Here is a 22,562-nt window from a genome sequence, read left to right as displayed (position 1 = left end):
TGCTGGAAACCCAATTGTGAGATCAATTAGAATCTTTGTAAGCACAGCTAATAGAGAATTTGCTATCAAAATAAACACAAAGCCATGCTTGAGGCATTCTTGTACAATTCCAGACGTACTCTTCAGTTCTGCTGCATTGAAAAAACAAGAAATAAGAATTCCCAAAAGCCTAACAAACTCAGTGGATTCTAAGTGTCTATACATATTTAGCATCTCAATGGCAATTATTGTTTTGTATGTGCTTCACTTCAGATTATTACTAATATCTGGTCAAAAGCAAAGCTAAACATTATATGGAACTTCTACGTCAAAATGATGAGAAATATTCTTTTGTATACCTAGTTTGACATTCCTTAAAGAATGTTCTATAGTTCATAGCTGCAAAAATGAAAGAAATACTTTTAGCTACTAATAGATTAAAGAAGACCTATCTTGAAGACGTATCACTGGGTGTATTAGTAATTTTCCCATCACTGGTGTAAAATGCCTGACACCCACAATTTGAAGGAAGAGAGGCCTATTTGGCTCACAGTTTCCAGTGGGTTTAGGCCATTTGGCTGGCTGGGAGGCAGAAATGACATGGTGGAGGGAAGCTGCTCACCTCATGGCAGCCAGGAAGCAGAAAGAAGAGGGAAGAGCTGAGGAGAACACACCATTCCAGGTCACACCCCCAGTCACCCACCTCTAACCAGGCCCCACCTCCTAATGTACAGTCAGCTACTGAACTCGGCAGATGAATCCACTGATAAGTACAATGCCCATAATCCAACCACCTTCCAAGCACATGAGACATCTGGGGAACAGTTCTGATATAAACTGTAAGACTAGGTTTGGTAAGAAGTGTGTTTCATCCTCCAGTAAACCTCCCAACAGGAGGCTGCTGGGTGCACTCCACACTTTTTTGTGAGTAGGAAGAGATTATTGAAAGAAAAAATAGTTTCTGTCTAAGAGAGAGAGAAGGTGGCTTGGAAAGTGGTTGCCCCTCCACACTTTTCTTTAGAGCAAGAAGAGCAACAGAACTAGGCCAACCGGGCAGACATCACACAGCCCTCCGCTGACCACCCATCACTTCTCTCTGCGGTCCTGTTCACACTATAGTTTTCTCCAACACAAGAAGTCACCTTTTAAGTCACCCTTTGTAGAGTCTCTGGACCACTTTATTGGAGAAAGCAAGGAAACTGTACCAGATGACATCTATGGAATATTCTGAGATTCAGTGTTGACTTTCTCAGCTACATCAGGAAGCCTGGAAGTGAGGCTCATGTCTTTTAAGATGTAAAAGACCTACTGATCATTAGAGCACCCTTTTTTCTAGGCTCATAAATTGATAGTGCCAGTGCCGAGATCTCTAAGTAAGAGAAAAGTCAGAGTCATGTTCATTTTCTTTTCCTTCCTACCTAGTAGGCACCTGCTTACAGGATCATCCTAGCTAGGAACTAGACATACCAGATAGACTTCTCTCTCCAAAAGAGTCATAGACTCCATAACTCCTTGATAGTGCTAATTGTGCTTTATTTAACAAAGCACAGAGAAGGTGTGTCTGTGCTTGCTGCATCCCACATCACTTCCCTACAGAACAAGCCCCACAACCTCATCTTGATAAGAAAGGAACTGTGTCCTACAGTGACACATGTCACTATCTTCATAATGGTTTGGAAAAGTCAACCCTAACATCATAGCAGAAGGCAGCTTTGCTTCATGAAAAGAAACATAATTCAAGTTGTACCTGTGCCATTTTTTTCTCTGAAACAGCCAGTGGGCCACCTTAGCATTTCCCTGCTAGAATATGATAGGAACCATTGTCTCTCAACTAGGAGACATAATTACTCAAGATTCTCTCCCTTCCTCTTTCTCCTTTGCCTCACTCTCCCTCCCCCAATTCTTCCTAGCCACACTATCTCTGAAAAGAGCAAAGAACAGGGGCAGCTGTGGCCCCTTTTTAGACCTACTGGGGAGCTCCAGAAGTAGGAGGCATGGAGAGTTATGCAGACATCTGAAAGTCCCAGTGACACTGCCAATCGTCCTCTCCTGGTTGCAGAAGCACTAGCGGCCATGGAACATGAAAAATAAATTAGGAGAATGTGAATGCCTGGGCTTTCTCTCTATCCTTTGACCAAACTCAATCAATAAAGTTCTCAGCTCCTGCCTATAGAGGGCAAACCTAACAGTGCATGGCTCATGGGCTACCAGAGAGTAGTTAGAACTACGGAATATTTAAAATGAGAAAGTCCCCAAGTTGCCCTAATTGTAGTTACAGAGATTTACCCATGAACACACCAAGTTCGCGGCAAGGTCTTGGTTCACACCTGTCCAAAGGGGCTTTGGCCTCATGAGTAAGAGCCCGGAGTCTTTGTGGTCTCCCAAGGAAGGTCAAGGAGTTTATGATTTCAGAGAATCCCTAACTCTGTTTTCTGGAAATGAATATCCAAGTAAGAGTGAATAGAAAAAAAAGAGCATACCTGGGCCTACCCATGACCCTGACCCTGCACTGAACCCTGGAACACTGGCCTTTTTGCCTTTGGAGTAACCATCGTAACAAGAACAGGAATCCTGAGTATGTCCATCTGGTGGTCAGGCAGGAAGCCACGCCTTGTGCCACAGGCTGCACTGAGCCAACAGTCCTGAGCATTGGGGCAGCCAGGCAGGTCCAGAGCTTGCCAGTTAACTGGCTCTCAGATAAAGTAAAAATGGCAAAACTCTTGTCTGCCAGCTGAATTATGTGAGCATAGAGTTTAGCCGCCTTATTTAGTTCTATCATATTCAAATAGTTTTTAAAACACTCCTACTGCAAGAATTTATGGTGCTCTTTTGTGACTTTTTATTTTACTGGTAGTGTTTTCTGCCTCTTTCCCGAAGCTGTGAGTTTGGGGGAAATTGTTTGTTTCCACTAACCATCATGGTGTTGAAAGATCAGTCCCAGTGTTAGAGAAAACACAGCAACCAGCCCCATTCCCTACGGAAGCATATGAGGTTACCAAGTAACCACAGTATCAGCTGCCCTGAGGGTCCTGGAGGAAATAGAGCCAGTGGTGTGTGACAGGGTGACAATAAGGAATGACAGACCAGTAGGTGCCACTTCAATATCAGGCTGCCGGGGTGTAGAACTCTCCGTGTCAAGGTTATCAAAGCTGTGAACACAATCCTGTTAGTAAGTGGGTCTGATAGGGACACAGAACAACTAGGCCCTCATGTGACAGTATGGATGCCCAGATGACAGCTCTCTGTGGTTCCATCTAGGGAAAGTGAGCAGCAATTATCAAGCTCGTGTAACCAGCATGACTTTATGGTGCAAACAAGGACACCAGTGACCATGGCGGTGTCTCACAGTTTAAGGTTCTCATGATATTCTGTTCCTCCAAACTTCTGCTTGAGTCACCAATCAGAATGAACTCTGAGTTCATTAACTTGAGCTTCATATTAGTAAAACTTTCAGAGATAAGGACTAGTTGTGAAGAAAGCCACTCTGTGTGAGCTATGTTCCTGCCACACCTTAAACAGGTACCTGTCCGTGTATGCAGTGACACATATCCTAGATGTTCTAGATGACCCCAGACCTATCTTCCCTCCGCGCACCTGTCAGAGCTTCTTCAGAAAACTGCTACAATACCTTGAACTTGCTCCAGAGACGCCTCCCTGCCCACTGAAGGATCTTGCCAGAAATGGTCACAATTGTGTGATCACCCTGGTGATCTTGCTTTCTCTATAGCAGAGAGCCATGGCCCAGAGACTCCAAATGTCCAAACATTCTGGGCACTGACCTGGATGCCAGACTCATCTCCCACTAGAAAGGTCATCAGGACTAATCCATTGAGTTCCTCAATCCTGCTCCCTTCTGATACTACAAGTTACTCAATCCTGCTCCCTTCTGATACTACAAGTTACTCAATCCTGCTCCCTTCTGATACTACTCAAACTTCCCAACCAGTATCCCTGGGCTCCTTCGACTATATTTCTGCCACATCCTCCCTAACTTGAGCTGGTCTCCAATCCTTCCAACCCCCTGGGCTTGTTCACTGGGTGTGCCGAACTATAAAATGGTCCTGTCCCTCCTACCTCAAGACTCTATCCTACACCCTGTTTTATTTCCATCCTACCACTTGTTATTTGAAACTGTCTTATGTGTTTACTTGTTTGCTGTTTGTTTCTCTCTGCAGGATAATAGTGCTGTCAAAGAAAGGGCTCTGTGTTGAGACATCCACTGCTGTGCCCTTAGCGCCCAACAGAGTTAGTTTGTCCTCTTAGTGGATGCTCATTAAGTAGTTACTGAAGTGGACACTGGGATGTCATACACTTAGGGGACTGTTGGAATTGTGTGACTAGGATGGGAAGTCAGGGAGGGGAGAAAAATTGAGGACTCAGGGGAGGATCACTGGGTGTTATCCTCATAAAGACAAGGGACTAGAAACTTCCACAGAGAGTGGGCAATGTGTGCCTCTATGTTTATTTGTTTCCACTGATAATGAGAGTGAAGGAATTCTTTTATAAAGCAATAGGAGAAAAGAGACAAACAGCTAAAAAAAAAAAACATCAGAAAAGTGATCATGAATTATGACACCTGAGAAAGCTGAATCATAAGTCAGTTCTGAAAAAAAGCCAAGAACCAACACAGTTTATACCAGACAGCTTCCAAAGGCTCAGGAACCCATGGACAATGATTACTTGTAGAAGCAGTACAGGTATGTGCATGTGTGCATGTGAGTATGTGTGTAGGAAGGTCTAAACAAAATGATGCTTAATGGCTTACAAGTTTGATCTTAGATCTGTTCCCTAACACCCACCATACCAATGGACGAATGACCCCTTCTATCCCAGTGAGAGAATAGATCTCTCCAAGGAGGGTAGCTAGAGGTCATGGCCCCAGCCGGAGTTGGAATGCTACACTAAAAGCAAGGGGATTAAGTGAACATTTGTGTGTGTAAAATTATTTATAGACGACAGAACCCTCTCCAAGACAGCCCCCAGATGCTATTAGTGAGTCTCATCATTCTATGCAGGAGATTAGAAAATCTTCCCCACACGCAGCAGTCTAGCTACAGTGAATTCCACAGATCCACAAGCCTCACTAGCAACTCTGACTGTCTAAGTCTTCTGGGGCCCCCGCTCTTAAATTATAGCAGGTGACCCCAAATGACGAGACCTTAAGTAAAGCTCCTAGAAGTACTAGAAGCTAAAATAACAAACAGTAAAAGGAAAGTTTACAAAGGCTATACAAAAAGAAAACTGTAAAAATTTCTTTTAATACTAAAGATATCCTCCGTACAACAAAAACAACTTTCTAAAAGAAAGAAAGAATAAAAGAACTTGTAGAAATTTAAAATATGGGAAATTTAGCAGATGTTATGGACAATATAGTTGAGGCAGTCTTTTGGAAGTAAAATAGAAAGAAAAAAAGAGACTATAGGAGAGAAATGATAAGAAAATTGGAATACCAGTTTAGGAATGTCATGCCTGGGCAAATCTGCTTCTTAGCTCACCTGGTGGAGATTGGTCAGCCTGCTTTGCAGTGGTCTTCCATCTATGAAGGCAGATATTTGTTCACTTGTCACTTTTTTGGTGAATATTGTAGTTGGTCTCATTCTTCATCACAGTGATTCTTGCTGCAGTATCTGCACTGGGATGCCCAGGACAGCCACTTTTCCCATAACACAGAAGATGGTCTCTAGATGTTTCTTGTGCTGCTTGGGGGAGGAAGGCTGCAGCTCTGTGTCTGCTCATTTCCCCAAAGAACAGACCTTTACCTCCCTTAGCAGCAGTAGGCCTCATTTTAGATCTAAAATGTTCCTCAAAAGTCTCTTGGTGAGGGCAGAGTTAAGTGGTACTGTGCCTAACTGGCAAGTATGAGGTCCTGAGTTCAATTCCTGGTATCCTTCATCCAAAAAATGTTTCATTGGTTTGGAAGGTGATTGCATTATAGGGGTGATACATCTATTGATGGATTCATCCATTGATGAGTTCGTCCATTGACGAGTTCGTAGGTAAATGTGTTGTTAAGAGGTAAGGCCTGGTTAGAGGTTGGTCGCTGGGGATCTGATCTACATTCTTGTCCCTTGTTCTTTCTTTCTCTCACTGTTTCTTGGCTGCCAGGGAGTAAACAGCCCTCCTCTGCCCAGGCCTTCCCACCATGCAGTCTCTGCCTTCTAGCCGACCAACCATGGACTGAACTCTCTAAAACTATGAGCCAATATAAACCTCTCCTTCTTTAAATTGTGGGTATCAGGTATGTAGTCTCAAAGACAGGAAAGTGACTAATATAGCTGCTTTCCCTTGTCTCTGTACCAAAGTGTTCTTGATTTTAATTTTTTAAAATTTTAGTTTATTAGTAAATGTGTATAGTACATAATGTTTACATTCCTTGTGGGAAACTGGTACATGCACATAACACATCTTAATTCCTTATCTTTGCCCCTATCTCTTCCATCCTTCCCATCTCCACCTATCTCTCGATCCCCCCACCACTTCTGTGTACATTTTTAGAACATAATGTTTAAGTTCCTTGTATGGAATTGGTACATGTACATAACATTTTTTTTCATCCCTTGGTCCCTCCTTGTCCCCTTTTCTATCTTTTGATCCCCTTCCCCTTTGAGAATAATCTGTCTTCCTATTTCCCATTATCTGTCATTTCTTTTGCTCTTTATTTTCAGTCTGAGATTCTCATATCAGAAACTATGTGACATTTAAGGTTGTGTGTCTGATTTATTTCTAACATGGTCTCAAGGTGCATTCATTTTCCTATGAATGACTCAAGTTTATCTTCTTGATAGCAGAGTAGTACTTCATTGTGCACAAATACTACAGTTTCTTTATCCATTCATCTGTGGTTGGACATTCGGGCTGCTCCCTACTGCACTCCATGCTCAGCCCTAAGTAACTATTAGCCTACCTTTTGTCTCTCTGGTTTCTCCTAGTCTAGACTTCATAGGAATAAAATCATATGACATCTGGACCTTTGTGACTGGCTTATTTCACTTACCATCACTATTTTTTCAAAAATTAGGCTGTAGTATACATCAGTACTTTATTCCTTTCAATTCTGCTCTTGGAAGATACCACATTTTGCTCATCCATCTTTCTGTTAGTGGACATTTGTATCTTTCCACCTTTTGGCTATTATGAATATGCCACAGAGACCATTCATGCACAAGTATTTGTGTAAAACTCTTCAAGTCCTGATACTCTAGTGGCTGAGACCTGGGCCTGGCTCTCAGCTGTTTGTCTCCTCCTGGAATAGACAAGAATCTCTTCAAGCACTTAGCATTTCATTCTTTTCTTCTCAATAATCAGTCACTAGCTTCCCAGTTCCACTGTCCTTGTACTTAACTATTTTCCCAACATTTCTGAAATACCTGACACCTCTACCTGCTAGAGTATTCCTTCCCTCTGATCAACAACCCTGGTGTGCCCTGTAGTAATTGGGTCACTGCCCAGGGTCAGGGCTGTCTGCCTCACTCACAACCAGCTACAGAATCCTCACTGCAAGTGAGGGGTTCGGGTCCCAACCCATCTACCCACTTGCTTTCTCCTCTCTGGGGAATTTCCAGCACCCAGATTTGGTGAATTGGGCTCTCTGAGGAACAGATAGATCTTTCTCCCTCTCTCATTTCCTTTCTTTCATATTTCAACAAATACATTTTTATTATGTTTATTCAACATCTACAAAGTTGGGTAAATATACTGTCAGCCCTCTGAATCCTGGGGCTCCTCGTACATAGATTCAACCAACCATGAAACAAAAATATTCAATGGGGAAATTGCATCTGTACTGAACAAGTACAGACTTTTCTGTCATTATTCCTTAAATAACATGGTATAATAGCTATTTACATCGTATTTACATTGTGTTAGCTATAATAAGTAGCCTAGAGATAACTTAAAGCGTATAGAAGGATCTGGGGAAGTTCTATGCAAATATTGTGTCATTCTGTTGAAAGGACTTCAACATTTGTAGCTTTTGGTATCTGTGGGGGTCCTGCCACCACTCTCCTGTCTATACGGTGAGATGACTGACCACTTTTGACCCAAAAGAGTAAATGCTGACAATATCAGACATTTTTTCTCGTTTGATTTTTTTAAAATATTGCACTAAAAAACATGAACAATAAATGAAAGAAAAGTGTTCAGAACCACATCAGCCATTTTAATCTTCCTTGTTTTTTCCAGTCTTTGCTCATAGAATTTAGCATACTGAATGGAAAGAGTCATATCATACACACAACTTTTCTCTTCTGCATTTTTCATTTTCCTAAGTCTCAGACAATTTTTTTTTTGTCATTCTAGCGGCTCCCCTTTGCCAAACACACTAGAGCAGATACTGAGTGAAAGCAGGGATTTGATCTCTGCATGATATGATCCAGGCATTCAGTGAATTTTTGCTGAGTGGATCACAGCCTTTATAATTGTGTTTTTAACAACCACTTGATTTCTATGTGTAGATCATCTGGTTACCTCCAACTATTCACTTGAAGCAAAAGAATAACCACCACCACTCCCCTAGTGCTTTTTTCTTCCCTTTAATTATTTCCTTAATATGAAGTTTCAAATGTGGGATGGAAGGTTTAAGTGGTTTTACCTTTTTATTCTTCTTGAAAATAGAAGGGAGACTATTAGAAAAGAGGAAGACAAGCAAGGAGAGAGTAAGGATAGTATCAGTGAAGGTTACACACATACATGAAAATACCACCATGAAATTAATTATTCACTATACCTAATACCTAATAAAAAGAGGGAACGAATTAATCTTCAAAAAAATTGTACGCTTTTTTTTTTGATTTGGTTTGGCTTTTCTGGGATAGGCTCTCACCATGTAATCCAGGCCAGCCTTGAACTTGCTATACAGTCTGGGTTGGCCTTAAACTTTCACTCCTCCTGCCTCAGCCTCCTGAGTGCTAGGATTATAGGCATGAACCTGACTCTATGCTTCTTGATATATATTTCCAAACTGCTTTTCAGAAAGAAGTGTTTCAACATAGACTGCTACTAGCAACACCATATATAGTTTTCCAGCTGACAGATGGGGGTGGAGACCAGCCTTGAGGACCAGATGGCAAGTGATGCTGAGAGAACCCTGGTTTATAAATCTGGAAAATTCACTGCCTTCAGCTGCTGCTTTAAACAGTGGTCAGCTGGGTTTCCCTGTGTCTGCATGTTCCAGGTGCTTCTGTGATGCCATTCTCCTTACCTGATCTAAATCAGTAAGAGTAAGCTTACGACTGGACGCAAGTCAGAGCCAGTTTTGACAGAAAGCTGGAAGGCCCAGATGCCTCTTGCTTGGAGTGCCTGGATTGCACGTGGGCTGTTCCTCAGCTGCAGGACCTTGGTCTCTGTCTGCACATCACTCAGATTGCACAAGACATGTTTGTGTAAAAATGTGGCTTCACCACCTACTCCTCAACCCAACAGCACCCAGCAACCACTATATATATGTAGGGGCATCAGCCAGGAAAGGAGGTGCACACAGAACTTCCAGTGTGGCTTCACCTGCAAGGAACAGCAGCAAAACTAATGCACACTCACCTCAGAAGCATTAGTTTATTTCCAGTTCTAAAAAACCACGGGACCATGGGTGACTGACTCACTTGCCACCTACAGTCCTCAGTCCCCTTCTCTGTCTGAGGATGAGGACAGCTGCTTTTCACCTCTGGAGGTTACAGTGAGATAGAATGAAACACTGTGTGAGGACTCTGCAAAGTGAGGTATGAATGGATTCAGAGTATTGTGACGGTCATTGAAAACCCAGCTTTGAAGTATCCAGAGAGCAAAAGGGTACAGATGCTATTGTGGACTCCCCAGCAGCCACTCCAATCCCTTGCTTGCTGGCTGAACCTCAGCTGTGTTTGGTGGCAGGTGGCTTTATGTTCTGTGTGCAGGATGGACCATGATGTCGCCCAAAGAGCCATAGAAGAACTGCTTGGCTCTGATGCTATGAGGCAAGCAGGGCAGTCCATTCTGACCAAAGGAGCAATGCACAACTGGCAGCTGCTCTGCTGAGATCTCTTCCTCCCTGTTAGACCAAGACCCTGCAGCTTTCTCTCACCAGGGTGGTGCACTGTACGACCCTGTGTGCTCAGTGCCTTAGCCACCTGACACCAACAAAAGGAAGCAAAGAGCAGCACAGGACACTGGGCCACAGCCTGACACGGTGGAACCAATACATCAGTCCGCTCTGGAACTGCCTGTGCCCAGGTTCCTTCTTACCTATGGTTTGCTCATGAAACATGCGATATTCTCTATTCCAAGGCACGAAAGAGACATGGGGTTATTTTGCAAAGGAAATTAAAGGAAACAGATTGTGGTAACACCCGTGCACTATAATCCCACACTGTGGAGAATCAAGACAGGAGCAAAAGTTTGAGCCCTACTAGGCAATTTAGTGGCTTAGTGAGACCTTGTTTCAAAAACTTGGTTAAAAAAAAAAGTGTTGGATGTACTTCAGTGCAAAGGCCCTGGGCTCAATTGCCAGTAATATGAGAGAGAGAGAGACAGAGAGGAGAGGAGAAGGTAAGGGAGAAGAAGGGAGAAGAGAGAAAGAAAGGAAAAAAAGGAAAGGAAAGGAGAGAAAAGAATAGAAGTGCCCTGATCTCCTCCATCTCCCGTGCCCTGTGAGGACCCCAGTGTTTGCCCCTTATGCCCCTCCTGCCACCTGAGGACACAACAAAGGTACAGCTTGGAAGCAGAGAGCAGTTTTCACTGGACACAGAGTTCATCAGCACCGTGATCATGGACTCCTAGGCCCCAGAGCTGTGAGCAAGAAATTTCTGTTTACAAATTACCCAGTCCATGGAATTTTTGTTATGGCAGCAGGGATGTACTAAGATAGCACCCCTTCTTAGTGTTTCAATTTTGGACCTTAGAAACATAGAGGTATACATGGATAATCCCTCGTTGATGACGCCGAATCATCATTAATCCTCATAAAAGGCCCTCTTTTACTGTCATTATTTTTATATTATAGATGCTATTAAGCCAACTTTACCTGGGAATTAAGAATTTACCAACAATACACATTTACCTATGTGCTCATCTACTATTCCATACCCCTGCTTGGCTTTTAGAGGAAGTTAGGACCTTGGTGTTTATCATTCTTAACCTTTTTTATCCTGGTGACATGTATCTCTAACCAATATATTATTAAACTTTTCTTGTTACTTAACATTTTTTACCCAGAGTGAATGTGAATGGAGTCAATTTACATCCAGTGTGGCAAGATAGTCCATCCTGTGGATATAGTTTGATTTATCCATGCTTATGACTAAGGATATTTGAGGGGTTCTTTTTCATTTTTTACTACATAGAGAAGAATTTTGGGAACATTTTTGTGTATTATCTTAATATACAAATGTAAAGATTTTCTTGAATATTTATCTAAACTCGAATGTCAAATGTGCAGACATTCTGTTGCACAGTTATCTGCCAGGTGGTTTTCCTCGGCAGAAGTGCTAACTTATTTTTTACTAACATCATATAGGGAATCTCACTGATAATTTTTTTGCTAATATTTGGTATTGCTAGACAGCTTTATTCTATAATTATGGAGTATAAAGTGGTGTTTGATGGTGCACTGGCTTAAGAGTACCCTGAGGGGGCTGGGAATTTAGCTCAGCGGCATAAGCACCTGCCTTGCAAGCAGGCAGTCGTGAGTTCAATCCCCGGTACCAATAAAAAAATAAAAATAAAAATAAAAATTTAAAAAAAATTGATTTCTTAAAAAAAAAAAAAAGAGTACCCTGAGGTTTAACATCATTGTGGAACTTGTTGGTTGTAAGTGGTTTCTCTTCTGTGAAATATACTTTTTCCAACTTTTGCTCATTTTCCTATATTGGGTTATTTGTCTTTTTCCTATTGTCATGTATGACTTCCTTATTATTACTGAGTTGGTTTGGTTTATTTATTAAAATGAAAGTGTTGTCAAAGCTATTGTCTCACCAAACCCCCTGAGGGGGTCCTTGCTTCACCCTAGTTTGTGGTTTATTATTGTGTTTATTGGTTACTTGTGATACAAGTTCTCGTTCTCTCTCTCTCTCTCTCTCTCTCTCTCTCTCTCTCTCTCTCTTTCTCATATCGGTTGAACGGAGGACCTTCACACTGAGCTACACCACCAGGCCTTTTATATTTTAAGACCCAGTGTCACTTGATTGGCTGGGCTGGGCTTCAGTTTGGGATCCTACCCAGCCTCAGCCTCCCAGAGTGCTGGGATTACAGGCATGAGCCACTGTGCCTGGCTTTTCACCTCTCTTAAAGATATACAATGACTCTCAGAAACAATAGATTCTACATATGTATCAAGAAAGACTTCAGATGTGGTGAGAAGGAATTTGGCATTCCAAAGCCCTCCCTAGCAAAATCCAGACCCTGGGAAGTGGTAGGTGGCTGTGTCCTGGGACTCTGGTGGGAGAGAAGGACCAGGCTTCATGGAAGGGCACATGTTTAGAAAGGATGGGAGTGAAAATCAGAAGCTCCGTGAAAGAAGTGAGTTGGCTGGTAATTAAAGGAGCAAGGCCACCTGCGCCTGTTTTTAGTTTTATGTTCACTTTTTAAAAGACTTTGTTTTTGAAAACTCAGATTTCATAAATTGAGACAGACGATAATACAGAGTGTGCAATGCATAACCCCATTCCCAGTTTCTCCTGCCATTAGCACATTGTATGTATTAGGATTGACGAAACAATATCGATATATTGTTCAAAGTCTCTTCAGATTTTCTTGTTTTTATGTCTTAATCTGCTACAGGCCGTCACGTGGGAGCCAGTATCATAATTAGCTGTCTGTGTCACCTGACATGTGACGGTTTTTCAGAGTTTTCTTGTTTTGGATGGCCTTGGCAGTTTCGAGGAGAACCGGTCAGGCATCCTGTACACTGCTGTGTGTCAGAATTTGCCCGACATTTTTTGTCTCATGATTAGACTGGGACTCTGGGGCTTAGAAGGGGATCACAGAGCAAAACGTGTCATTTTCATTTTATCAGACCAAGACATGTTCATTTCTCAAGGATGCTGGAAACAAAAACCACAACTGAATGGTGGAAATGATGGAAAGTTACTGGCACACAGTTCTGGAGGACAGAATTCTCAAACCAAGACATCAGGACTGTCTTCTCTCCCCACCCACACCATCTTTCCATGCCTGTTCCAGGCCCTGGCTGCAGCTCCACAGCTCCAGATTCCACTTCCTCTTCACAGACCGTCTTCCCCACGTGTGACTATTTCCTTTTCCTACAACACTGGTTACACTGGGTTAATGGCCCATAAAACTCCAGTGTGACCTCTTCTAAATTTAACTACATTTACAATGACCCTGTTTCCAAATAAGGTCACAATTTGAGTCACTGGGGATTAGAATTTCAGCACATCTTACCGGAAGAGGTAATTCAACCCACGAGGATATATATTATCAATATGATTCATCACTGTTAAACTTGATCACCCAGTTGACGTCGTTTCTGTTGCTCTTTCCTTGCCATCCTATCTTCTCTGGCAGGAAGTCGCTAGAGCAGCCACATGGAAGGAGTGGGTTGAGTTGTTGTAGAGTAGGGTGTGCTCCCTGTCCTTGAGAGCATCTGCCGAATTCTTTACTCTGCTTAAGAGATTTGTCTCTCCTTTTCTCTCCTATTTATTAATTTATTCCATATTTGTAACTACAGAATTGTGCATATTTATTTTAAACCTTAGGTTATAATTCTGTTCTGTGTATTTATTGCTTATACTCTCCAGCTTTGCCCACTGAAAGTTCCTTCAGTTGGATTCTCTGACTCTTTGACATATCCAAATTCATGTGAAATGTTTTTTAAAGGAATTCCTTATTTCCTGGAATTGTAAAATGTTTCCTCTGTCCCAGTCCTAGAATCAGCTATTTCTCCAAGGATTCCTGGCCCCTTTTATTGAAGAATGGGGTTAGAAACCAAGATCTGGGTGCTAGGATGCCCTCTGCCCCTGGGATATCATTGCTTTCTGACTTTCTCAGCTGACAGAGCCAAGAAATCTATTTCCACACATTAAACCTGCATATGCATATCTGTATATATTTCTACACACAACTATCCAGACTGAGTTAAACATGAGTTACTACTAGATGTATCCAGCTGTAGTTCATAACTACATAGTCCACTTTAGCCTTCTTCCTCTTTTTTATCTATAAATTCCCATCCAACTGTGAGGACCACATTACCCATTTCCTTGATTGTTCTATTTCAGGAAACATAACCAGCAATGCTCGAACTTTAAACTCCCATGAGAAGAAGCTTCAGTAGTGAGACTCAGTGCTGACACACAGCTCCTTTTGCCTTTGGTCTTACCAAAGCCACTCATTTAGAGCACTTCCACCTTCTGCTGTTTCTGAGATTGTTTTATGTATTTGTAATTTCTCTTATCATTATCTGTGTTACTTCCTAAGAACACATGACCTCCTAAATAGTTTTATTTTAAATTTGCATCTGCTAAATTCATGTGCTAGGTTTTTGACTATTTATAGTGTCACATATCTACCATTACAGAATTATACAGAATAGCTCCAGTCCCCTAAATATCCCTTACTCAGGTCTCCCCTTCTCCCAAACCCTGGGCAACCACTGATCTTCACTGTATTGATAGCATGCCTTTTCCCAAATGTCATACAGTAAGGAATCATGCAGGGAATAGCCTTTTTTGTCTTGCTTCTTTCACTTAGTGATGTGGACATAGGCTCCTCTTTGTCTTTTCATGACTCAGTAAATCATTTCATTTCTGAATGACATTTCATACTACGAAGGTACCACATTTTGTTTATCCACTCCCCTGTGGATGTACATCTTAGTTGCTTCTACATTTTGGCAATTTTGAATGACCTTCTAAAAATAAACATTAATTTTCAGGGTTTGATTTTAAGAGGTAAACATTGATAGATTTGCAAGAAATTGCCAAACAGCTTTTGAAAATGGTTACACCATTTTACACACTCACCAACACTGAATTAGTTTATGTTCCTCTGTATTCTTGTTAGTATTTGGTATTGTCAAGGATTTTTATGTTGGCCATTTTAAGAGGTATGAAGTATATCACATTATTGTTTTGATTTATAATTCTCTAAAGAAATCCAATGTTAACAATATTGTTATGTGATTATTTGCCATTTGTATATCCTTTTCTGGAAGTGCCAGTTCAGATGTTTTGCCCATTTTTTAGTTGAGTTGCTTTCTTCATGTTGTTATAAGTTGTTTGCATATTTTGGATATCAGTCATTTATCACATATGTTTCACAAATATAGTCTTCAGTCTATGACTTACCTTCTTATCCTCTTAATTGTGTCTTTTCTAGAACAGAAGCTTTGAATTTTAATGAAGTACAATTTATCATCAACATGCTTCATTCTTGGATCATGTTCTTGTTCTTAGTATATATAAAACTTAATCAGTAAAGTCACGGTCGTTAGGCTTCCCCTGTCTTCTTTGTGAACTTTTTTCAAATTGCATTTTGCATTTTGAGTGTATGATATTCTCAGAGTTTGTGAGGTTTTGTTTTGTTGATTTTTGGCATACATACACACAGTTGTTCCAACATAATTTATGGACAATATAGTCCCTTTCCACTGACACTCATTTAAACAGTTGACTATTTGTGTGGCTCTATTTCTGAGCTCTGTTCTGTTCTGTAGTTCTTCTGGCCTCTTCTTCCATCACTGCCACACTGTCTTTGACCACAGTTTGTATTCTTTTAATTCCTGCAGATCATTAGTGTCCATCCTCCACCTTTGTTCTTCTTCAGTACCATGTTGACTGCTCTGGGCCTTTTGGGACTCCATATAAACTTTACAATCAGTTTTTTAACATCCACAAGACAACATTCTAGAATCCTGATTGGGACTGCACAGAACCTCTAGCTCAAGTTGGAAAGAGCTGGCATCTTACCAACCTTGTGTCTTCCAATCCATGAACACAACACCTATTTCTAGTTCATTTTTTATGTTATTTAAAATTTTTGTTTTGGATAACAGAACATAAGATGGACAGAAGTAGCCATTCTGCCAGCGACTCAGACGAGATCATAGACAAATCCTCCCTTTCCATATATAATTTACAAAAATAAGAAAGGGGCAAATGTTTGGCTTCCTGTGAATGAATAAGGAAACAGGAGCCCTTTTGATGTTTACGCTGAGCATTTACTCTATTAAAAGGACTACTCCAGCTTTTAAAAAACTCTCAAGAAATTAGTATTTATGTGTAGTTGTCTTAAATACACAAAGAACAATGAGTAAAATCTGAGATCTCACTTTAAAAAGCAAGAAAATATAAATTTCATTTACTCATCATTAGTTAGGCCAACAATCCATGACTGAATTTCACTAAAATCTAATTTATTTCAGCAAACTAGAGCGTGGCTGCTACTAACAAAATGAAAAAGAGAGCTGAAACAGTTCTTGTTATATTTGGGTCAAAAAAAGTTTGATCTCAATTTTCTAGGTCATTTAGGTAGAATTTGGGTCTAGGAATGAAGGACCCAGTAACTACTTTATCTCAGTTTTCTGTGATAGAAAATAAGTACACATGAAAGCACAATCTGAATCAGTTGTATTAATAATGAATATATATTAGCTGTTTATTCATTCATTTAATCCATGAAAGTGTGTTAAGGATTATATGTCAGGCACTACTATAGGCACAGAGGAGAGACACATCCTAAAACAAAGCAGGGAACAGGGAGGAGGCATGGACTGTAGGCCGCGGTTTACCTGGCGTGGTGGAAGAGAGCTTCCCAAAAGGTGAGAGTGGGTCCCGTACAAATCTAAAGGATGAAAGAGGCAGAGCCACACAAACATTGGGAGGAGAGGCTTTCCAAGCAGACAAGAGCCAGTTGTGGAGTCCAGGGAAGCGATGACTAAATTACTAGAGATGGAGAAGTGACAAGAGATTGGCTTGGAGGTATTTTTGAATGCAGAAGCAACAGGATTTAAGAGTGGATTTTGAGTGAGGTGTGGGAGCAGGATGGAGTCACTCGGGAGGTCTATTTAACTTCAGCAGCCGACATACAAATCTAAAAGTGACCTCCTAACTGCCTCTGCCTCCCCACGACAGGGAATAGGGAGCATCCAGCGCTGTCTGCACTCACTTATTTATCTTTATTATTTTCTTCATTTCTCATAAGTGTCCATTTAAAAGTGTTTAATGCCAGATGTGGTGGAGCATGCCTGTAATCCCAGCACTCGGGAGGCTGAGGCAACAGGATCATCGCAAGTTTGAGACCAACGTGGGCTACAAAATGAGCTCAAGGCCAGCGTGAACTGCATAGTAAGACACTGTCTCAAAAAGACAAAAAATTAAAAATAAAAAAAATAGTTATACATGTATATGTTTATTCTAGAGAATTTAGAAAATCATGGAAATAAGCAGGACAAATAAAAACAACCCTTTCCCCACCCACAGGAAACCACTATTTTGTTCAGTGTACTTTTCCAGACATATGCAAATGTACACTTATATATAAGATTGTACTTTAAAAATGATACCAGGGTGACAGTGTATATTCTCCTTTATTACCTTCTACCCATCTAGAGAACAAACATCTTTACCTGGTCTTCTCATCGACTGCACTCTGGCCTCCTTGTCTCCTACTGTCTTCATCTGTGACGGCGGCCATAACAAAATCCTTAACCAGGGTTCTTAAGTGACAGAAGTTTATTTCCTCTCATTTCCGAAGGAAAGAAGTCCAAGACCCAGGAGTCACAGGGGTCTGTTGCCTCTCGGCTTTCTTTCTCTATCTGGTAGATAATCACCTTCTTTCTGTGTCTCCGCATATCCTTCCTCTCTGCACCTAGGAGAAAGAACACTCTGGGGTCTCTTCCACTTCTCTTAAGTACACGGATCCTACCAGAAGAGGTCTCCACCCTACGACATCACTTAACTTGAAGTATCTCCCTAAAAGCCTGTCTTTAAATATAGCCATGAGGGCGTGGGGGACACAATTTAATGTGTACATCCACTCAAAATTATGCTTAAGATTAAATCAGAATCAGAAAATTATTTATCATTTTAAAATACAAAACTAATAAATCAATATTTATTTTCTACTTTCATCTGGAAATAGGCATTTAATCATCTGTTAATTGGATTGGATTAGTGTTCTTAAAAGTGTCTTTGCATCCCCAGCTTTTTCCACTATGCTATGATTTTAGAACTGAGACTCCTTGTTGGTTGGTTGGTTGGTTTTTTAACAGGATCTTTCTATGTAATTCAGACTGGCCTTGAACTCATGTGAATCCTGGACTGGCTTTGATCTGTGGTATCATTCTGCCTCAGCCTCCCAAGCACTGGAATTATAGACACGTCCCAGTGTTGAGGACTCCACTGAACTGGTAGTTCCTATATCTCATCTGCTGCTGAATCTCTTTCCCACGTGTTTTCCTTGAATGTCAAGTTCGCCTAGGTCTAAGGCCAGTCTTTGCAACATTAAACTCAGCTGAAAGTCCATTTTCACTCTAATTCCTTTGAACCAAGTGGCTGCCCTCTTGCTTCCCATATCTAACAGTAACTGGCTCATTCCTGAGGGAAAACCATCACTAAAGTGCAATTGCCCTTCTCTCCGTCCACAACTCTCCACTAGATCCTGCTATGAGATAAGAGAATTTAATTTTCTACTCACTGAGAGTTTACCTGTTTCCCTATCAAGTAATCTAAAAAAGGCAATTTGAACAGATTCACTGTTCCTCCTGTAAGTACAAAGTTCTTAAAACTAATATGAGAAAGACTAACATGGGCAAGAAGATGAGTCCTGGTACAGATATTTGTGCCCTTTCTTTTCCCTCTCCACCAGCTGACCAGGAAGGTCACATACAGATAATAGAGACAGCTGCTGGTTTGTAACAGACACCACTGAAAGAAGATAACCGTGCTAGGAATTTTGCTAGGGATGCAGGAAGAAGGCAGGAGTTTTCACAGTGACCCAGTTTAGCAGATGACACACCCATGAGACACACCCATCCTTCAGAGTGCTCCAGCCCTTCCCACCACTGGCCATTTCTTCTATTCAGACATCAGCATCCTTCTATCTTTCTGTGCCCTTATATCCTGTCAGGCCCCCGTGGCTCTCCGCAATCCCTTGCACCAGCTCTTGGAAACTCTTGTCCAGAGACTTGTCTCTCTACCCTCTCTTAGCCTACCCAGGCCATGGCTTGAGGGCAGGCATGTCACAGGCCAAACAGTTGATCCTGCTGCTTTGCTACATACTGTATTTCCTCCTCCCCACTGACCATGGGGCAGATGCTCAGGGTACACCGTCCTAAGGAATGGGCCTTCCCCGGAGCCGAGACTTGCCCGCACCCTGCCTTTAGACTGTCCAGCCTCCATAACTGTAAGAAAGAAGTGTCTGCTGTCTATAATTTACCCAGTCTATAGAAATATTTTTATAGCAAAGCAAACACTGTAAGACACTGCCCCCATCCACACTGTCTGCTCCCTGTTTCTTAAGTCTCAGTGCCCGAGTACTGTGGGTTCTCCCCACATGCAGGACACTCTTATCTTACATGTTCACATGGCTGTAGCTGCCCTATGACTTCCTTCAGGATTCTGCTTAAATGTCATAGTCTCGGAGAGGCCTTTCTTGAGTAAACTGGCATCCCCCAACTCCTAATGCTCTGATTCTGTATTTTCTTATGAGGATACATTATGCTTTTGTATGTGTTCATTGTCTGTCTCCTCCACTTGAATGTGTGCTCTGCTAAATCAGAAGTGATCATCTTCTTTGCTGGACCCACCAGCTTCTGCAGGGTGTATGGGATAGGTGTCCCATCAGTACTTGTTGGTTGCTAAATGAAAGAGCAGAATATTATGGAAAACTCAAGTGTCAGGAATAGTCACAATAATTTTGAAGAAGAGGAAGTTCGGGCTGGAATTGGGAAGCTACCTCTGTACGATGTTGAGACATTATAAAGCCATAGTCATTCAACACAATGTTGTAAACTCCCATATAGCCATTCTAAGAAAGATCCCCCTAGAGAATAGTTTCAATCAGGGAGTGAACCAAGCAAATGGATAGAGGAAAAGTCATGATCCATAAAAGGGGAGAGAAGAAACCAAGCATAGGAAACAAGAAAGGAAGGGAAATGGAATCCCCAGATGGTGGTGGGTGAGGACCCAAGATGACAGCTGGGGCAGCCCATCCCAATTGCAACAGGATGGACTTTTTCAAGAAGATTAAATGAATAGGATGACTGATGTGGGTAGACACTGTAAGAGGCAACTTAAGCAACTGTAGATAGACTATGACATCAGATTCCTTAAAAGCAAGTGAACAAATAACAAGGCTCATAATAATAGCTCTAGGAAAAGGCTTGCTACAAAAATTTTATTTCTCACATGAATAGCATACATTGGAACAGCCATGTGATTGTAGTTTTACTCTGAGAAAAATCATGCTGGAAGAATGACACAGTAAGACGGGCTAATGTCTGACCATTTTGGATGTTCTTCACTCCAGAATTTCAAGAATTATCTGGGATGGCCCTGAATCAAAGCTGGCAGTTTTCTAAAGCTGTTGCTTTCAAGCAGGAGCCTAAAATGGTATCTTTCTATGATCTGTTGGCCATTTCAAAGCTTTGGAAATGTAATGGTCAATTCATTACAAAGAAACAACTCACCTTCCCTCCCCCATAAGCTCACTATTTCAGGCCAGGAGGAGACAAAGCCACACCCCTGGGGTTCCACTGCCATCAGGGGAACATCCATGAGCAGCCACCCTGCAACTCCCCCCACCTGGGGAACCTTGAATCGGAGAAACCCAGGTGCCTAACCCAATTCCCTGCACTGCCAGACCGGCAGCCAGTACAGAAATCACCCAGGACTCAGCAACTGATGATTCAGAGGAATACAGAAAAGCATCAAGACAAAAGAGCAGGGCGCCATCTCAAACATCTAGCCCATCCAGAACAAATCCAGAAGGCATAGACACAAAATAAATTAGAGGTCACATACCTGAAATTCCTGAAATGATAGCAACTGAAGTAAAAAGACAACTTAGTGCTTATACTGTTTAATTAACTTTGCATGCCTATATCTCACTCAAAACAAGTCCAGGAGACATAGACATAGAGGAAATAAAAAGCCACACACCTGAAATTTCTGAGATGATAACAACTGAAGTAAAGAGACAACTTAGTGTTTGTGCTGTTTGATTGACTTTGCATACCTGCCTCTGGTGCTCTGAGCATCTATTTAGAGGATAACAATGTGCATTACAGTAACTACTGCTGATTTTGTACTGTCTTGTTTTTGAAATTCAGTATTATTCCCATTGTTTTGCTTTGTTTCATTTTATCATTTTGTTTTATTCTCCTTAAAATAAAAGAATTATCTTGGCATGCTATCAACCTTCCTCCTTGCACTCCTGTTTCAACAGATTCCAGTTGTCCTTATGAAAGGCCAATAGCCCATGCATTTCACCAATGCATTTTGCTGATATCATTGTTTACCAGTCTTGTTATACTGCACTCCTAATTCTACCTTTGCTTAAATTCTCAGATTCTTAGGAAGATCTGGGAGTGATAAACTCTGTGCCTGTGCGTATGGAAGCATCTTAGCTACATTCCCCATTCTCGAGTGGGAGTTTAATTGCATAGATTTCTAGATCACAGTGATTTGCCTCAGCACTGTGATGAGTTGCTTTACTTCAGCCCTGATTTCTGGCACCTTTCATTGCTTGCAGAAGTGGACAGCCGGCCTGCTTTTTCTTTTTTATGATAACTTGTTTTTTCTCCTGGGAAGTCTCTTAGATTTTTCTCTCTCTCAGGCTCTGCAGTTCTATTATTTTTGTGTCTAGGTACAGGATCTTGTGCATCATCAGTCTTGCTAGAGACCCGGTGTTTACTTCCAATTAAAAGATGGGAAGATTACTGTCTGTCTTTAAGCCATAAAATTCTTCTAAATATTGACTCTTGATTTCTACTTCTTTAAACCCTATTGGGTGGACACTAGAGCCTAATAATTCATCTCCACAATCTTGATCTGTGTGTGTGTGTGTGTGTGTGTGTGTGTGTGTGTGTGTGTGTATATATATATATATATATATATATATATATATATATGACCTACATTCCAGGTCACTTTCCTGGGGTATCTTCATTTTTTTTTCTTTTTTCTTTTTCTTTTTTTGGTATTGGGAATGGAATTCAGGACCTTGCACTTGCCAGGTAGGCACTTGTGCTACTGAGCTATATCCACAGCTTTTCCAATTATTAAATTCTCTTATAAGTGGCATCTAGCCTAGCATGTACCCAACATATGTTGTAGTTATTATTTAAATAACTATTTTTTTCCTTTCCATGGTTTGTAATGGGCTCTTTATTAAGTCTCTATCTGTTTGTGATGATAGAGGTAATTTGTTAAGTATCTACAAGGTGCCAGGCACCTTTCTAGGCTCTGAGGACTCTAGAATATGAAATACAGGAGCATATGCTCTCCTTCAATTAAAATGAGGAAATGAGTAATAAATATAGATAAATTTAAATAGAGAGTATATGGTAGTAAGTGTTGTGGAGAAAACAATAAAATCAGGGAGGGTACAGAGAGTGAGGGCTTCCCTTACAGGTGGGAAAAGAAGAGTCCTGT

At 41.2% G+C, this 22,562-nt stretch overlaps 1 non-coding gene across 1 annotated transcript; it reads left to right on the top strand.

Moving 5' to 3' along the window:
* The first annotated feature begins 20,456 nt into the window (after positions 1 to 20,456).
* LOC111757931 (small nucleolar RNA SNORA2/SNORA34 family) lies at positions 20,457 to 20,593 on the top strand. The gene has a single exon (XR_002792178.1). It is a non-coding gene; the product is annotated as a small nucleolar RNA SNORA2/SNORA34 family (small nucleolar RNA).
* The last annotated feature ends 1,969 nt before the right edge of the window (positions 20,594 to 22,562 follow it).

This window comes from Cavia porcellus, unplaced genomic scaffold (assembly GCF_034190915.1).
Source record: "Cavia porcellus strain 051 isolate PalLab524CR breed Dunkin Hartley unplaced genomic scaffold, mCavPor4.1 scaffold_13, whole genome shotgun sequence".
Lineage (NCBI taxonomy): Eukaryota > Metazoa > Chordata > Mammalia > Rodentia > Caviidae > Cavia > Cavia porcellus.
Note: the sequence above shows the minus strand (reverse complement) of the source record. Positions and strands in the feature narration are given on the sequence as shown.